Source organism: Suricata suricatta, chromosome 1, assembly GCF_006229205.1.
Source record: "Suricata suricatta isolate VVHF042 chromosome 1, meerkat_22Aug2017_6uvM2_HiC, whole genome shotgun sequence".
In the NCBI taxonomy this organism is placed as follows: domain Eukaryota; kingdom Metazoa; phylum Chordata; class Mammalia; order Carnivora; family Herpestidae; genus Suricata; species Suricata suricatta.
Window position 1 is genome coordinate 49,569,776 of NC_043700.1, and position 20,172 is coordinate 49,589,947.

Genomic DNA, 20,172 nt, shown 5'->3' on the forward strand with positions numbered 1-20,172 from the left:
ACATAAAACAAGTTCTAACCATTGCATTGTTTCCGGTAGTGTAAAATTTTTTGCAGATTGGGGACTACTTTGCAGGTTGAAAAATTATCTGCAAGGGAATATAAATGATTTCTTCAGTTTGTGTTGTAGTGGATCTTTGCATTACTGGAAGTCTCGGTTCATCTTCATGTAAAATATTGGAAATCTGTTCCAAAGATTTCCAGAACTTCTTGGCCAACTGTTGGTTGAAACAAGATGATACTAGCAGTCCTTTTAATTACTACCTTTTTTAAAAAAGTAAGCTCTACACCCAACGTGGAGCTTGAACTCAAGACCCCTAGATCAGGAGTCGTGTGCTCTACCGACTGAGCCAGCCAGGCGCCCCTTATCTGCTACCTTAACTAGGTTTTTTGAGACAGAGACCCCCACTATACACCAATGCTGAAGCACTTATCTACCTGCCCAAACTGTTCTTTCGCACGTTACAGTGTCCTATGAACTACGGGCTGTAGGATAAGCAAATGGGACCTTAATATGCTAATCCGGCACATTTCCAAGAAACAGCAGCGCCCAGCCTTCTGATTTCACAGGCCGATAAAACTGTTTAGGTATCTGTAGAGAACTAATTTGAGATGGCAAGATTTTTATTTTACCAGGGGCACGCAGTAAAGAGAATGACACAAAAGTTTAAAAGGACAATGCTTTAAAGTGAAAAAATCTTTTTAAGTCCCTACCCCATCTTTGTTTTTCCTTTCCCTGTTTTGCCTCAGGCTGGCACCCATCCTCTGCTGATGGTTCAGAAACCGTGGGGATAGACTGCAGGTACCAAGCTTCCTTGACCTTGGACTCAGTCCCATGGAGTAGAGCTTGCGCACACTGGCCACAGCACTACGGACTCCAGAGGGGCGTCTTCCTCTCCTCTTCGAGCTCCACAACCCCGCCCGGCCCCGTTCCCACGGACTCGCTACCTCTGCCACCTAACAGGCGCCCAGCCACTAATTCAGACCATCACTTACAGATCCCTTTGTTTCCTCTCCTTTACCTTGCTCATGTTTCATAAAAATTTAATTACTAAGAGCTCCTTCAGGGTACAAAGCTACTTTATTTAGACAAAGTGTGCTACATACACAGAAAAGCTCAATATGCATTTCCAGCCGGCCCAATCCCAAGCACTTGGTAATTACAGCCAAAAGGTTCAGAAACTCTTACTGAGGACACAGTAGTTTTACATGTGGAGAACAAACACATGTAAACAGCTTCTAAGAATACTTGCACATTACATGAAAAGTAAAAAGATTATGTACTTTAAAATGTTACTCAAGAAAGTGATTTCAAACTACTAGGTTTTAAATACTGAGACCACTTAAGTTTAATATTTATTAGAACAAAATTATTATATACAGTATATACTCTTTTACACAAAACATATTTGCACGTTTCTGAAAACTACTTGTAAAAACTTTGAGTCATATCACATTGGACTTACGTCAGGGTTAATCTGGTAAGGTTTTTCGAGGGTTAGGCTTTCATTTTGTTGAAAGTATGGCACACCAAGGTAGTCAATGCAGGTTCATGGTTGAACTAAATTTGGTAAATCCTGCTTTCAAAATCATCCTGGCATTAGGACTTTCTCTGCACGTGATCTGCTTTTACGCGAGTCCAGGGGAGGACACGGGGATCTCTTCAATCCCTCCCTAACTCACGGCCCCGGAACTACAAGCTCCGGAGAGGAAGCTGTCGTTGACCCTGTGCAGAAGGCACCATGCGGTCCATTCCTGGCCTCGAGAATCGAGCAGTGGAGAGGATGCGGGGACAGTGCCCAGCGCAGAGCCAAGGTACGAAGGAGACTACTGTTGGCAGCACAACTATAAGGCTGTATTTTAAATACTGAGCTGTGAAGCCGTGGAGGCAAACCTTACACAGCTCAAATCCCCAAGGCTCGATCTGTTTTCCTTCTACAGCAGAACACACGGGAAGGGGGAGGGAAATGAGAAGCCACGTGGGCACCTCTGCAGTACAACTGAAAACCGCCCACTACGGGCAGAACAAACAGGACACGGGAAGGGAGCCTAAGAAGGTGCGATTTTAATGCCACCTTGACCTAACCAAGGGGCTAAAATTGGGCAACACTGAGAAGAGCTGAAAAGGAAATGCAACACAATGACTGGGGAGGGAAAGCAGGGTAGATTTAACAGGAATCCTGTGTGCTCCACGTCTCCCCCAAATTTAAGTCAACAGTCCAGAAAAGAAAGGACAGAGAACAAGTATCAGGGCACAGATGAACTCAAGCCCCTTTCTCAGGGGACAGGAAAGGCACATGGGAGGCAGATGCTGCGAAAGCCCAAAACACTATATCCCGATGAAATTAAGAAACACCCTCAGATCCGGAATACGTGGCATCTAACTTTCAGTCAAGTTCAATGACCCAAGCTCCTCCTTCCATCAGTGAGTAGTCAGAGCAAATGGTCCTGACAGAAATGTTTTAGAGGCCAGAGTCCTGTTTCCTTACATTAAAGATACATTTTATGAGGTTGTTTTCTCTCTATATAGGTCCAGTTCATAAAACAGTCAAATTGTTTCATGTACAAAGGCGGTGCAGTCTAAGATGTTTCCAGAGTGTGCTGCGTTGTCAATCTGCCGATGCTCTTCCGTCTCTTTACTCAGTCCCAAAATAAGTTTCTTCAGATTTCTTGGTTTTTCAAGGATGACCTTCTGAGTGAAGCTGTATTTTGCAGCAAGGTCCCAATGAACAACATAACAAGCAGGAGATCTGAGATTCCAAAATGAAGATGAGAGCCACTCAAATAGGATTTTTTGTCAAAATACATTTCTAATAAGATCAATTCAATGTATCCATTCTGTGCCAAAATATGAACTGAAGACAGTTTTGTCTAATCTTATAAATGGCTTAATAAGATTCAGAGACAATAATACATTCAGGAACTTGAAAGGAATAAAGAATGAATTATTGGGCAATCTCAACAATTCCCCTGAAAACGTGTTATAATTTTCAGAGTCACAAAATAACAGAATCCCAGGTTCCCAGTTACTATGTTAATTTGAAGTACACATTTCACACCATTAATGCGACATCTTAACACATGAGGAAAAAGTCACACTTAGGTAGAACACCTTTATAGTAATTTGAGGTTTTAGAAAAAGTATGCTCACTTTAAAAACAAAACATTAAGAGTCAACTTACTATGGAACAAGCACCCCTGCACCAGTAGGGAGGAGGCTGTGCCCCCCTCACCGCCTCAGGCTCTCTTTGTACCACTCTGTGACCGATGTCTGTCTGCTCCGTTATGTTACAGAGCTCTGGACGTGAGGCTTCAGTTCAATGTGGAAGGCCGTGAGTGTCCTTCAAGACTTGTAGCTCCATTTGAGAACCCCTGACAGACAGTGACAATAAAGTCAGAGCAAGGTCAGAAGGGAAATGAAGATGATCTTTTAGATCAGGGCTTCCTGACATGACAGCCAAGAGCAGACCCTCTACCCTCAGAAACTGCAGTCTTGGGAAAAAGGATCCATAGTTACCATCAGATTTTCAAAAGGTGGTCAAAAAGTGCCCAGATACAAAGAACTGTTCTAGGCTCACCTCCTCTCTGTGTCTCTATGCAATTTCTGTACCCAAATTTACAAAGATCTGTTCCTCCCTGGGTAAAGAAGCTTAGATTTCTCCATTTTCATAGTGATGTACCCGACTATGGAGTAGAGTGACCCAAGAAGGAACACATTTTCTCACTAAAATTCTGTTACAGTACAACCAAGGACAACACTGAACAAATGTAAGGTTTTATTTAGAAGTTTCTAGTAAACAACCATCAAATACTGATTATAGTCATGCCATCAATTCTCTACCATGCTCCATTTTCTACATTACTTTCTAACATTGTACAATAGGGAGAAAAGATCCACTTTCTATAGTATTTTCTCTTGTATCTAAGATACTTATTTTGAATTATGTTCATTTTTGAGCTGCATACCCATTTGTAACACACTAAAATAAACATCCAACTCCATGTAGGAAATTCATTAATATTTCCTCAGATCACGTGCCACTATCCTTACAAGACTGCAGTGTGCTAGTGTGAATTACCCGTGAGTCTAAGAATGCCTACTATCCAAGGGATTTCATATTCTGTATCATAATCTCCAGGAAATTAATTTCCTTCCCTTATTACTTAGTTAGCTATGTAAGGGTTTATCTCCCACCACCATTTTTTTATTCTTGGGGTCTTAAATTTTCCCTTCTCTCAGGTCTCTTTCATTTGAACTCAAAGTATTCAGAATCCAAGAAGGTTTTTAAAATATTCATTCCAGTAGAGACCAAGTTTTTTCCTGTCTGTCTAATTCCTTCTGGACATATCATGTGCCGAGGCCCAGTCAATACTGTGGCTAGAATTGGCTAAGAGGAAACACCTCTATTGATAAAAGTATCACAGAAGGAGAGTTTTTAAAAAGCCAGTTGTAATGGGAAAACAGCAAATTTAGGCAACACACATTTAAATTAAAATGTAACCTGTTTTTTAAAAATCGACTGTTTTTCATTGTGCTACCCCTATTAAATATATTTATCAGTCAAATCCTCTTAAAGCAAGACTTCTAATAGAAATGTTATGGAAACTTGGGTTATACACAAACTTCCGTATTTTTAGATAATCTACCAATAATAAAACTTCTAATAAACAAATACAGTAACATTCTATCGAACTACCACTCAGTCTCCATAGTTCCTTGAATTCTTCTCAGCCTTAATCTATGATCCTTTGCCAAGCTGTTCTAAATACAGTCCTAAAAATCAATTTTTCCTCAGTTTTGGTCATAGGGATAGGGAGGCTGTTGTATTATTTGAACATCAAAACCCAGAACATTCCTCAAACCCCTTAATCCAGCAGGAACAGGCCAGGGAACAAGTCAACCAAGACTGTCACCCAAGGTCCGTCTGACTCTCCTAGCAAATAACAAGCTCTCCAGCCCTTCCTATGGTCAAACAGACCCTAGCTCACACTCTGGTCTATGTGAAACTGAGCCCACAGTTTTAAAATAATATGTTCAGGTACACGGAATAGAGCTAACTTTCACATTTTTAAGCGGAAGTATTCTGTCTTGGAGATTAAAGTTTTGTTTTTTCTCCTTTTCAATTAAATGGTCTTGCCTCTAGGCTATTTTACTTTCCCCTAAGTCATTCACCCAACAATAGGGAGCGAGGGAGGAGGTGAAACTGCACTCGTCTTTTTCCACCCCATTAGCACTTCTGTTCCTAGATAATAATAACCAAATTGAAAATCAACATTTTGTCACAAGTGTATTTGGATATAATTTGTATATTCTAATATAGACCGTTTCCAAGCTGAGGTTTTATTATTATTACCTCTAGGACTGTCATTTGATCTCTTCCTGATCAATAACTACCTCTGATCTAGGTAAGCTACACTGCATTGTGGGAGAAAGGAAAAGGAGCTGACATGGGGTGGGGGGCAGGGGAGACGTAAGCTACCTGGGGAAATATGGGGTCCGTAAAAACCTCCAAATCTTCAAAATAGAATGGTCTCCAGAGAATGACACTAATACTGATAGATGACAATTTGAGACATGCATGTCAACTTAGAAACACAAAATTATAATACCTATTCTTTTATTTACTTTTTATTAAATCTACTGATTCACCTAGTAAGTCATTATATATACAAAACGATAATTTGTAGAGTTCCTAAATATTTCCAACATATTCAACTTAGGGATCCAAGATTCTGAACATGCCATCACCAAAAAAAATTGCAAACCTAAAAAACAAAAAGGAAAAAAAATTAAACAATGTCAAAAGGAAAAAACTTTCTCAGAAAAGGTCAATATTTACTTTTATAATTTTCAAAATCACATTTTAATGTTTCTCATCTTGCAGTTATAGCTCTTAAGTCTAACATTAAAGTTTTGCTTAGAAACAAGGCAGTTTACTTATTGAAAAATATTAAACTATACTCATACATATCACCTATTTAATGTTTTTTGGGTCCAAGTATCTTCACATTTACAATTTCAGGCTTTAAAGTGGCATCAGTTCTATATTTTCTTTTAAAAAGCTTTCCTTATGGTGACAGAATTCAGATGTATACATGAGATTACTGATTTCATTCTTAAACACATGCCTTTAGAAACCACATTTTTAGCCAATTAATAGTGGTTCAAGTCTTTGTACTTCCATCACATTAGTTTTTAGCACATGACATAGAAACAGAAAAGATGACCTTCAAAGTTCTTCTAACCTCAAACAGGGTCAGCCTTGATAGGCTTTACTTGGGGGGAAAATAAAGTATTTGGGTAAACATAAGAAACAAGAATTAAAAAAAATGAAAACAATCTACTTGTTTCTCATTAAAGCATTAATACACAAACGTGAACTATAAGAACAATTCTTCTACTATAGGCTTAAGAACTATGCTTTTTAGATTGTTCTGTTTAATTTTTCCATAAAAAAGCAAGAGGTCAGAGTTCACATTTCCAGAAGAATAACACAACTCGTCAAGAGATCTAGAAAACAAAGAAAACCCTACTGTGCGCTGCTTCTCTTCGGAACAAAGCTAGACTGACTGCAGGCTAACCGAGATCACAGACAGAAGATCATCACTACACTCCCGTGAGTCTCCCTGGTACCGGGATTTGCATGGCATGTGATTAAGTCTATCATCACAGAAAGCCACATACACCAATTAAAAAAAAAATTTTTTTAACTTTAAGTCACTCTCAATATCGGAGAAAATATTGTTTAAAAGGTATTATTTGTAATACTCTTTATAAGAAAATACTGTTTGTAGAGAAATGAAGTAATGTAGCACTACAGCAACAACTGAGACCCTAGAAGAAAACATGGAAATAAGCATGACTTTTAAAAATATACTAATGTTGTCACAGTTCAGTAGAATTTGCTCCCCCCCGCTCATATTATCCTCTGGAAGGGGCTGATACTTTCATTTTCTTGTCATGCCATCAATTAAACAAATGTATAATTCAGGCTAAATATAAGTAAACCCATGATACTATTTTTTGCTATTAACACTATTCAAGAAATATCAAATAACCACTTACTCTGAAAAGATGGCTTTTATTAAATCTGAACTTAAGCAAAGAACCTACTGAAATTCTATTCCTAGGGGAATTCTGCCTAGTAATTGCCACATCAACATTGTTTTAACAGGACCTGGTCCACTGGAATAAACTTAATAAATAGCAGCACTCTCTCAAAAAATGTTTTACTGTAATAAAAACAAGCATTGCTACTGTCAACTATAAAATACATTTTGAACTAAGATACAGGTAATAATTAAAGCAGAGTTAACTGATCCACTAACATTTTTAATAGGACTTTACATCTTAAAAAAAAAACACATATATAAGACATCAAAATTCTTTGACAGCAAAAGAAAGTTGTGATAAGAACACTAACTTTCTAGTCTGGAGTCCTTTTTATGAGCAAACCCTATTAGTTTTCAAAGGAAGAAAATTATTTCAATCTGCAAATTCCTAATGGCTCAGGCATTTCCACAGAACACAGATTTTGTCACTAATTAAGTAGCTCACTAAAAAGTTCAAACAACTCTACCAAGCTTACTATGTAGATTTACACAACTCTTTGCTGGAGACCCAGTTTAGTTAGGCTATATCAGCATATTATTTAATACATTTTGTTCATAATTAAAAAAAAATTTTTAATCTTAAAGAGGAAGGAATTGGGATAAGAGAACAGACATGGAAAAACATGAAGGCCTCTCTTTCTCTTAGGTTTTGCCATTACCATTCTGTTTGAAGTGGTTTCAGGACGAGGCGATCGCACACCTTCTAGTCAGAAATCAGATGGCCTCAAAACAACCTCATTTCAGTCTTAGGCCTCATGTCTTTCGCTTAGAGCTAAAAATAAAAATACATGTGAATGAACAAATGAGCATGGAATGAAATCTCTAACATGACACTAAAATAGAAAATATCAGATGCCGTTTTTATCACAGAAAAATGAAAATGTACACGTCTCTATACAGAGAGCATCGCGATCCTATTTAGAAGGAAAATACTCTTCATGGCAGGTCAGCTGCTGGCTCTGATGGTAACAATGACAGTTCAATACCAGGGTGGTTCCACACAGCTACGGTAGTATTAGACACATCTCCTGATCTCCTGAAACCTCCCCCTCCCCGCGCCTTTCCCCACAAAGTTAAATATAACAATATCAATAATGAATCTAATGACATTAGATAGCAGCAACTTGGCTCTTTTTATGCAAATAAACCAAGGCGAGCAAAGAAAGCAAAATGCTGAACCAGAACAACGGGCTGGCCCTAGAAACAGTATTTTTCTGCTTTTGGAAACTCTGAATTCCAAGAGCAACAATGGTGGTACATGAAAATTAACTTGTTTCTACAATCAAAATAAGGCATTCATTCACTCCACAGATATTCAATGTTTCTAAGCGCTGGAAACCAAATGCTGAATAAGAAAGCCGGGTTCTGGACCTCAGCAAGTGGCCTCCTGGCTTTCCATCTCCGAAGTTTTTGTCTCAAGTCTGGGCTCTATACTGCGAAGGAGACAGAAAAATAAGGACTACTATGTTTCCATGAGAGGGAGGAGGACGGTATATATGACAAGAGAACGACACTACAAGGTTTAAGACAAAATCCACTGAGGAGCCTAAATCTTACGCTGTAAGTGACATCCAGTCAGTATTCGGTCTCTGTAGTGTGAAGCTTAGATTTTCAAAATCCTCATTAATCCTGAAAATTAATTCTCCTTCATTTGTAGAGCACAGTAGTTTCAATCCTAAATACAAATGTCTCACAGTATTTTGTAAGGTGAAATCAGCCAAGCACCGTCAAAAATCACTTAATAGGAGAATACTTCATTCAACTGAAGCCGTATTTTAAAATTCAGAAATTGTTACCAAAGTTACACTTCATGAATTGGCCCTACCTATAATGTAATGAAGACAAACAGCTTATGAGATTTTTTTTATACCATGCATATACTTCTGTTAAATAGAATTAATAAATCACCACTAGAGTTTATACTAACATTACTGCTTAATGCTTTGCATTTCTCTGCTGGATCTATGTATACAAATGAAAGTCTTTAATTCTGTGGAACATAGGTTACCAAAGAAAATCAAAATCAATGTAATAAGCTCGATATTCACCTTAAATTAAGAGTAGTAAACACGTCTGAGTTAGCTCAGCTTTCCCATAGTTTTTCATCATGTGAAGTCCAAATACATTTGTATCTAGACAAAAGTTACAAAATTAAGTGGCTTGACTCTCAAGTTTATAGGTTTCTGAGCCATTCTTTAAAGTAATAACTTGTCATTTACACTTAAATATTTAGATTAAAGACTGCTCTGAGTTATACCTAGGTTTTAGATGATGGTTTGTGCTAAGTAAAAATGTATTTTTTTTTAAATCAACAAGCTTTTGAAAGTTCATAAAATGATTCTGTTTGGTATTTTGATACTCAAATTTTAACCAAGGAAAACTGAATGCTGGCCTTATTTGTAGGCAGTTGCTACTCCTTCCTTTCCCACATGCATCACAGATCCCTGCCCCTGTCATTTTCAGTAAATTTCAGGGAAAACATAACTAATTGACAGACACACTTTTCCTACTCTATGCCTCGATCACTCACTTATCTGTAAACCCCAAATTTGTTCCACATCCATCAAGAGAACCTATCGTTTAGTCCACAGCTCCTCTCAATTCATGTCTGCTACCATTCTTTGGCAAAAACAAAAAGTAACCAGAGGCTTTGTTGGCCTTTCCAAAACTTGGATCTTTCCTTTAAGTAGCTTTCATTCCTTTTTGCTTCAATCATAGTCAGTTTTGTTACAGTTACAGTCCTATCATTTCCCTGAACCAATGCACCTAGCCCAGAAGATGTAACAACAAATACTGGGCTACTATTTCTTGAATTCTACAACTTTCACCACTCTCACTTTGATCAAGGCTTTTCACGATAATGGCATGAGATTTTATGACTCAGAAGGCAAGATTTACAGCTCATTAAGGCAAGTAATATTATATACCATCTTAAGTAATACTAATCATAAAACTCCACTTGTCACGTCAGAAATGTCACACTGAGGTCTCACGTTTAAAAGATCAATGGAAGTGCCTGGGCGGCTCAGTCGGTTAAGCATTCCACTTTGGCTCAGGTCATGATCTCGCAATTCATGAATTCTAGCCCCACACCAGGCTCTGTGCTGACAGCTCAGAGCCTGGAGCCTGCTTTAGATTCTGTGTTTCATTCTTTCTCTGTCCCTCCCCAGCTCACTCTCTGTCTCTCTCTCTCAAAAATAAAGAATAAAAAAAACATTAATAAGATCAATGAATTCTGTAAGTTAGTTATAAATGTCACCGAATCACAGAACCAAATTTCTATCAAAATGTTTATTACTTTAAGAACATCTCATGTAGGAAAGCTGAACCCTCTTGCAATGTTGGTGGAAATGCAAACTGATATAGCCACTCTGGAAAACAGTATGGCGGTCCCTCAAAAAATTAAAAATAGAACTACCCTAAGATCCAGCAATTGCACTACTAGGTATTTACCCAAAGGATACAAAATACAGATCTGAAGGAGTACATGCATCCTGATGTTTACAGCAGCATTACTAACAATGGCCAAACTATGGAAAGAACCCAAATGTCCATCAACTGATGAATGGATAAAGATGTGATATATACACAAAGGAATATTAATCAGCCATCAAAAGGAATGAAATCTTATTATTTGCAATGACATGGATGGAACTACAGGGTATTATTATGCTAAGCAAAATAGAGAAAGACAAATACCATATTATTTCACTCCTATGTGTAACTCATAAGAAACAAGACAGATAAACATATGGGAAGGGGGAAAAAAGAGATGAAGGGAAACAAACATGATCTCTAGAGCACAAAACAAATTGAGGGTTGGTGGAGGGAGGTGGGCGGGGGATGGACCTCATGGGTGATGGGTGCTGAGGAAGGCACTTGTGATGAGCTCTGTTACATGTGATGAATCACTAAATTCTACTCCTGAAAACAGTATTATACTATATATACTAGATTTTAAATAAAAACTTTTAAGAATTAAAAGAAAACTGAACATCCAAAGTAAAATACATTCTCATGCAAATCATTCCTTAGTTTAAACTGGTTTTGTTTTGTTTTTTTAACAGGGGTGAGCCTGCAACCTGATCACAGAGCGTTATGGTCCCTTAGAAGTTAGTTTACTTTTTGATCTTACTACTTTACACATCCTAAGATCTAAGCAAAAATCATAGCTTTTTTTTTCTGGTCATAAGTTATTTCTTCCTTGTACTGTTTTGTTGTAGCAGCAGCCTTAATTTACATGGGAATTCTATAATAAATATTACATGAGCAGCTTTGCCAACTCAACTCCATCTCTTTTTTTTTACTTTTTTAAAAAAGTTTATTTTTTGAGAGAGAGCAAGCATGCATAAGTGGGTGAGGGGCAAAGAGGGTGACAGGAAATCTGAAACAGTCTTTATGCTGTCAGCGCAGAGTCTGATGTGGGGCTTGAGCCCGCGAATTGTGAGATCATGACCTGAGCTGAAGTCAGACATCAGACGCTTAACCGGCTGTATCACCCAGGTGCCCCTCAACTCCATCTTGTTTGACTTAAATGGTACTGTAAACACAAAACATTTATCAGTCAGAAAATTTCAAATTTAAGGGCTCCATGGAAAGAGAAGAGAATGCTTAAAACATGGTGTTGAGACGACAGCTAGCCAGCTGCAAAACGTAATGCTCCGATCGCTCGCTACCTTCATTTCTTACGCCAAAATAAACTCCACAGAGCTATGGCGCCTCCCTCAGGAAGCTCACAGTCCCATTACAGAAATAATAGATCTCTGGGTTCAAGGTGTTAACTGTCATGGTGGAATAACACCTGAAGCTATGACAAACTCCACAGGGGACTTTAAGATTGGGCACCTCAGCAGGTGCTCTTCTCCTCCTGGGCTAGGTGTTCTGTCATACATAGCTCTGTGGTCTTGTAATACAGCAGTCCTGGTCAGGTCTCTTGTTGGAAGGAGCATTTAAGCTGAGATCTAAAGGCTGAACAGGAACTGGCTAGGTGGGCAAAGAGTAAGTGAGGTGACATTCCACATAAAGGGATCTAGCTATGTGAAAGTCCTTGGACAGGTAATAATATGGTGACTTGGGAGGAGCAGAAAGACGGGCAATGAGGACCAAGTACACAGAACAAACTGGTATGAGCCAGACCAACTTCAAATGGCCCAGTGAGGATTTGGGGCTTTAATTTAAGTGCAATGGGGATTGTGTTTATCACCCATAACCACCTAGCCTTTTGCAGCATGACTACTACTCACACCTACTCTCGTAACAGCCAGCCACGCACTCCTAACACACAGGATCCTCAGTTCTCAGGAACTGACGACAAGCACACCCCAGACACACTGCGGGTATGGTTCCAGACTGGCACAGTGAAGCACAGTCAAAGGACTCTTCTGGTTTCTGTGCATATAAAAGTTATGTTTACGCTATACTGTAGTCTATTAAGTGTGCAATAACATTATGGCTAAACAAGCCACGTAGGTAATAATACCTTAATTTAAAAACACGTTATTGCTAAGAACTTCTTTCATTTGAGCTTTCAGAAAATCCTAATCACTGATCATAGATCACCATAACAAATATAATTAACAACAACAAAGCTTGAAATATTGCGAGAATTACCAGAATGTGACAGAAACATGAACTGAATGAATGCTGCTGGGAAAATTGCACTGAAAGACTCAACTGGGCTGCCACAAAGCTTCAATGAGTTAAAAAAAAAAAATGCAGTACCTGTGAAGTACAATAAAGCAAAAGCACAATAAAACAAGGAATGCCTATGTTCAGCTTCTGAAACGGCTTCCATCTGAGCCTGAAAACATAAGTTGTCACTGATTTTCCTATCTTCTACTTCTTTCCGTATTTAGCTTAACGTTCTACACATACTAGGTGTTAAAAATCTGCATTGAGACAAATCGGTCTTGGGAGAAAACAGATTGATGAAAAATTAATCACAACAGTATAAGAATGCAATCATATTTAAAAAGATTCTCTATTCGATGTCTATTTGAAATTGCTTTAATTTAACTTATGGAATTGCCCTATTTTGTCTTGTGGTGATGAAATATTTATGAACTCCAGAAATTTCTTTAAACAAATGCTCAATTATAACCGTATCACTCCATGAACTCAATGCGAGATGGCCCGGCGTTTCTCTGTGCTCACTGCAGGTGTATGTGTGGCAGCCTCGCTCCTCCAGACTCTGACTATAAAAACTAGACAAATTCAACTGAAAAGCAGGACTCCTCTGTTAAAAACAATACAAGCCAATGACGTCTCACATTAAACTAGCCATCACATTCTGCAAGTTACTGCAGGTATGCTTTACAAGGAGACTACTCATTTTGATACTGTAGAATATGCTATTTCTTCCATTTTTGATAATTTTATAGCAAGTGCTAAAAGTCCAGGGCCACTGCACTGAAAGATTTTTGCAGGACATTACCAGACTTCTGTCCTATTAAATGAAGATAAACACGGAGTATTCTCACCTTATTCTGGTAGGTAGGGCAATATGTCAGATTTGCTGCGTTCAACATTTAATGGCTCTGCCCACATTCCATTAGATCTATTGGTACAGGCTTAGAAAGAAATGTAGGATTTGTTTATTTAAAAAAGTAATACACTTCCTCCACCATGAGCTGTAGATATTTCAGCTCTTCCAAAGCAGATCTTTTTGTGTCTACAGAATGATCTGAGTTGTGCCCAGAATCAGGCCATCATATAATTACACTTAATTAGATATTTCCTACACAAAGCAAATAAAAATGTACTGTCATTCTTCTTGTACTAAATCCCCTATATTATGTGCCTCTATAACCAAGAGTGATAACTCTAGAAAGAGTAAATGTTATTGGTTTAACAAAACCATATTCTGCACATTTTGAAGTTTAACATGGATATGCATCAGAATGTTTCTGCTTTCCAACGTCTAGTTTTCATGGCAGTAGATAGAATAGGATGTTTACAGGTCTTCAAGGCTTCAGCCCTGCTAAAGAGAGTGTTGTCCAAAAGAGATGATCAGCCTAATAACTAAACATCCAACAGCCGGGAAGCACACTCCCACCCAGACAGGAAAAAAAGGTCCGTGTTTGGAACTGAAACAGAAAACAGTGCCAGTGTGACAAAACAGATGCATGCTGACCTAAAGTAGAAATGTCTGTGACAAATTCAGGCTCTATGAAGTACAGACCACAATGTTCTTAATAGTAACTTTACAGTGTGTAGTCACTGTGCCATTCTGTGGTAGTTCCTGACAACACAGACAAGAACAGCCCGTCCTGATAGGGAAAAATCTGTTCTAAGATGGCTGACAGGACTGATGGGCCGGGTTCTTCTTACTCAGCTTGCTGCACGTGCCAAATACAATTAAGGTGAATATGGAAGTAAGAGACTATTTAAATTGTTCCCTCTGCTTACTTTTGGGGCTCAGACCTCTGAGCCCGTGGTGTAAAATAAACCTTTTGCCTTCCAAGAACCCTGAGGGCCACTTGGTTCTTCTGCTGGGTGATCCAGACCAGGTTCCATAGGAGTCTGGGCTCATGAGAAGAAAGGCCGTAGGAATGAAGAACACTGAGGGACAGTAAAAACTGTTTGCACCTTCCTGGTCTCAGGCAGTAGCTGTTCTAATAAAAGGAAGGCAACTGAGCGGGACTCACAGACGTTCACTGCCTACACGAAGCTCTACCCCTTCCAGCATCCTTCACAATTTGTTCCATTCCTCACTGGCCACAGCTCGCTCTCTCCACTGGAAATGCTCCTTAGTCATGGAGGGTTACAGCAGCCACTAGGAACCCCTGGTGAAATAACTTTAGTCTTCTAAATTGAATGACAAATAATAATTTAAAAATATTTTGTATTATGGAAAATTTCAAACTTACACAAAAGTAAACAGACTAGTGCAATGAATCTTCATGTACCCTCAACTCTGTTTCACAACTAATCAACATCCTGTCCTTTCTGTTTCACTTGTGTCTAAACCTACTCCTCATTCCCCAACTAATGAGGATTAGTAGTTTCTTTTTGTTCTGGAGCTAAAAATAACAAATACGTTGCTTTTTTCCCTCTTTTTTTGAAAACCACCGTAACCATTTTTGAAGTGTGCAGTTTGGTGGTAATAAATATATTCATGCTGTAGTGCTACCACTACCACCACTCGTTTCCAGAATTCGTTTCATCTTGCAAAACTGAAACCCTGCAGCCATTCAACAGCAACTTCCCATTGCCCCTCCCCACCTTTCCCAACAGCCACCTTCTACCTTCGGTCTCTATGGATGAGACTATTCTAGACCCTCACACACACACGAATCGTACAGTATGCATCCTTCTGTATCTCGTTTCTTTCACTTAGTATAAGGTCCTCCAGTCATGTTTGTTTTGTTAATGCATGCTTCCTTTTTTTTTTTTTAAAGTTTATTTATTCATTTTGAGAGGGAGAAAGTAAGCTGGCAGTGGGGGTAGGGTGGGGTGAGGGAAGCAGATAGAGAGAATCCCAATCCCAAACAGGCTCTCTGATGTGAGCATACAGCCCAGTGCCGGGCTCCATCCCATGAACGGCAAGATCATGACCTGAGCCAAGATCAAGAGTTGGACACTTAACCGATGAAACCACTCAGGCACCTCTTGATCTTTCCTTTTTAAAGCTGAATAATACTTGGGCCACCTGGCGGGCTCAGTCCGTTAAGCGTCTGACTTCGTCTCAGGTCATGATCTCATGGTTCATGGGTTCAAGCCCTGCGTTGGGCTCTGTGCTGACAGCTCGGAGCCTGGAGCCTCCTTTAGGTTGTGTCGTCTTCTCTCTCTGCCCCTCCCCTTCTCATGCTGTCTCTGTCTCTCAAAAATAAATAAGACATAAAAAAAAATAAAGCTGAATAATACTCATTTGTATGTATAGACCATGTTTTATCTATTTATCTGTCAATGAATGCTTGGATTGCTTCCACCTTTTGACTATTGTGAATAACAGTGCTATGAACATTGAGTATACAAATACTCTCTCAAGATCCTTGCTTTCAATTCTTCTGAGTGTATACCCAGAAGGAAAATTACTGGATCATCTACTTTTCAGTTTCTGAGGAACCTCTACACTGTTTTCCATAGCAACTTCTTAAGACTACTGGAACTTGATAAAAATTTGAAGTTTACAAATTTTATATTATGTTACATATTTTTTCAAACACAACTGACTAGCTAGAGTCCCAATCCGTTAGCAAGTATTTCAAGATCCTGATAATCTATATTATTTTTTACTTTTTTTATTGTTTATTCATTTTTGAGAGATAGAGACAGAGCATGAGTTGGGGAGGGGCATAGAGAGAGGGAGACACAGAATCCAAAGCGGGCTCTAGGCTCTGAGCTGTCAGCACAGAGCCCAACTTGGGGCTTGAACCTATAAACTGTGGGATCATGACCTAAGCTGAAGTCAGATGGTTAACTGACTGAGCTACCCAGGTGCCCCTCCATATTTCTGAATAAAGGTTTTCTTCTAATCAGACTTGTTGAAGCAGATTATATTACACAATATTAGATCTGTAGCTCCCTCTCGCTAAAAATACTAACAGCACAGGAATTAAAAGACCCAAATGAATATAATGGAATTCTACTTATGGATCCCAAAGAAAAGTTAACCTTCTAACAGCTATATCTTAACCTGTAGCCTTGAGAGATACCAGCTAGTTATTAAATAAAATATTTCTTATTGTTTTCCCAAAGTCAGAAAAACACAAACTACTTTTAAATAACAAAAATATCATAACAAAATATACCAGTAAATACTGAAAGTTAACAGTTTTTGGAAAAATTTCTGGAAACACTCCATAAGGCAGCAAACAATCTACTACAGTTCCCTCTAGCAAACAGCCTCTTAGGGTAATGACTTAAAGTTTTAGTGTTGGCAATGTTTTCCTAGGTAAAAACCAAGGATGGACAAATAAACACCCAATTATATTTATTATTTAGTAACAGAATAAACAAGTTCACTAACACTCTAAAATTTAAATCATTAAAAGTACAAGCCCCACACATAAATAAAAAGACTTACAATATTTATCATGACAATTTGTTTTCAGTTGCTGACAACCTTCTGATTATAGAACTTACGCTCTTGTAAAGTTAAGTTGGAAAAAATCCTATTCAGTGTATTTTACAAATAAAGATTTCTTTTAATTTTAACATTTTACTTATTTTTGAGAGAGAGAGAGAAAGAGCACAAACGAGGAAGGGGCAGAGTGAGAGGGAGGCACAGGATCCCAATCAAGCTCCAGGTTCTGAGCAGAGAGCCCAATGCCGGGCTGGAACTCAGGAACAGTGAGATCATGAACTGAGCCAAAGTCAGACACTTACCTGACTGAGCCACCCAGGTGCCCCCAAATAAAGATTCCTTTAATGAGGGAATTCTATTTTAAAACAAATACTCTAATCTGCTTTTCTACTTCATATTGGACAACTAAAGTAGATAAAACTGCATGAAGGTATGTCCCACCTTTAAGACCATCTGCTACAATGTAAAGCCTGATGAAATTTCTTCAATACCATCGCCAACCTCAAAATGGACCTAAGAACAGAAATACTCAATGGCTGACACACGTCAACTTCAAGTGTGCCAGAGTTTAAGATACTTAACCATCAACAAATATACAACCTCTATATTAATCATTTTCAAAGAAGCTGAATCATCTGAAGAAAGCCAAATTTGTATTTTCTCTTTTGGGGCTGCTTTTCTCCGTAACTACCACGGTCCTCCTGCTTCATGTCCGTAAGGTATCTGCTCAAATGCTAACTCCTCGGGGAGGCCATCCTGTCCAATCGAGCTGTCTACATCCAACAGCCCTTCCTACTCACCCCCAGAGCCCCTTCCGTGTCCTGTGATTATCTTCCCAGCATCATGTACTGCTAACATTATGCCATATTTTAACTCATTTATTTTCCATTTCCCCCATCAGAATGGATTCTAACTTCCTGGCATTTATATCTGAAACTATATTTTTATAGTATAATCATTCAAGAAAAAGAAGTTTTAATGCTATTCTATTATTTAGAGGGTAGATTGTTTAATTTACTCATTTTACTCTATCTGCAAAATAGCAAACCAGGATACTGCTACAGCTAAGTTTCTACCCTTTACCTGTGCTGGACCCCAGATCATCAATAACTCACCCATCTCTGAGGCAACTCGATGTGAAAGCAGTTACACCTCAATTAAACACAAAACAAAACCGACTAGAAACAAGCACATATTTCTATCTTTTTTGAAGTACAGAAATCACAAGCAGAGAGCAGCAATTATTACAAGGGCTCCCAACAGAATTTGAATAAAAGTTTTGTCAAAGTTCAAGACAGTACTGTAATTGATTGATCAAGTAATTATAAAAGCCAAACCCTGTGGGTACAAGAGTATTTCAGAGTTAGTAAAGATGAAGAGAAGTTAGGAAAGCAATCCCTATCAAAATAACACCAATATTCTTCACAAAGCTAGAAAAAAACAATCCTAAAATTTGTATAGAACCAGATAAGGCTCCGAATAGCAAAAGAAATCTTGGGGGGGAAAAGACCCAACACGTGGAATGAAGCATGTGGTGGTGGGAAAACTGGACAGCAACATGCAGAAAAATGGACCTGGACCACTTTTTCACACCATACACAAAAAGAAACTCAACATGGGTGAAAGACTGAAACGTAAGCCTGGAAGCCATCAAAATCCTAGAGGAAAAAGCAGGCAAAAACCTCTTTGACTTCAGCCACAGCAACTTCTTATTCAACACATTTCCGGAGGCAAGGGAAACAAAAGTAAAAATGAACTATTGGGACAGCTTCAAAATAAAAAGCTTCTGCACAGCAAACAAAACAATCAGCAAAACTAAAAGGCAACTGACTAATGAAGATATTTGCAAATGACGTTATCAGATAAAGGGTTAGTATCCAAAATCTGTAAAGAACTTACCAAACTCAACAACCAAAAAACAAATTTCATCCACTGAAGAAATGGGCAAAAAACATGAATAGATACTTCTCCAAAGAAGACGCCGAGATGGCCAACCGACACATGATAAAATGTTCAACATCACTCATCATCAAGGAAATATAATTCAAAACCACAATGAGTTACCACACCACCTCACAACTGTCAGAATAGCTAACAACTCAGAAAACAACAGATGTTAGCAAGGATGCAGAGAAAGATCTCTTTTGCACTGCTGGTGGGAATGCAAACTGGTGCAAGCCACTCTGGAAAACAGTATGGAGGTCCCTCAAAAAATTAAAAAAAAGAACTACCCTATGATCCAGCAATTGCACTACTAGGTACTTATTCAAGGGACACAGGTGTGCTGTTTTGAAGGGGCACATGCACCCCAATGCTTATAAAGCAGCACTATCAACAACAGCCCAATGTCCATTGATGGATGAGTGGATGAAGAAGATGTGGTACATATATAGAATGAAATATTACTTGGCAATCAAAAAGAATGACATCTTGCCATTTGCAACTACATGGATAGAAAGAGGATAATATGCAGCTGAATGAAATAAGTCAGTCAGAAAAAGACAACTAGTACATGACTTCACTCATATAAGGAATTTAAGATACAAAACAGATGAAATAAGAGAAGGGAAGTAAAAATAATATAAAAACAGGGAGGGGGACAAAACATAGGAGACAAATATAGAGAACAAATGGTTGCTGGAGGGACTGTGGGAGGGAGATGGGTAAGGGGCATTAAAGAATCTACTCCTGAAATCATTGTTGCGGTATATGGCAACTTGGATATAAATTTTGAAATAAAAAACCATTAAAAATAAATAAGTAAAAATTAAAAAAATACATACTTAAAAAAAAGAAAAGTGAGGAAAAAGAGTTAAAAATATTAGGTGGGTGGGGCAGGGTGGGGCAAAGTAGGGTGAGCAGAAGCTGGTGAGCTATCAGGCAGCCCAGGAAGCCCACAGGGAAAGCTGGAAGCAAACGGAGGAGAGAAAGCCCACAAAGAATAAAAGCTTACTAAAGCAAGGGATGGTTATATTATTTCCAGAGCCTAGCTTATAAGGGAAATGAAGGCCCTTGTTTAAAAAAAAAAAAAAA

The 20,172-nt window shown here is 38.5% G+C and overlaps 1 long non-coding RNA gene across 10 annotated transcripts in view; it reads right to left on the reverse strand.

The window, feature by feature from the left end:
- Positions 1-1,061: 1,061 nt before the first annotated feature.
- Positions 1,062-20,172, reverse strand: part of LOC115290805 — an 89,241-nt gene continuing 70,130 nt past the window's right edge. For 6 of the 10 annotated variants that reach the window (XR_003908241.1, XR_003908232.1, XR_003908213.1 and 3 more), the window contains 2 exons: positions 7,772-7,884; positions 1,062-5,765 (listed from right to left, as the gene is read on the reverse strand). This is a non-coding gene — a long non-coding RNA (uncharacterized LOC115290805). Of the gene's footprint in view, positions 5,766-7,771; positions 7,885-8,669; positions 9,112-9,160; positions 10,183-17,580; positions 17,653-20,172 lie in introns of those variants that run through there. The other 4 variants (XR_003908227.1, XR_003908224.1, XR_003908230.1 and 1 more) reach the window with 4 other exon arrangements.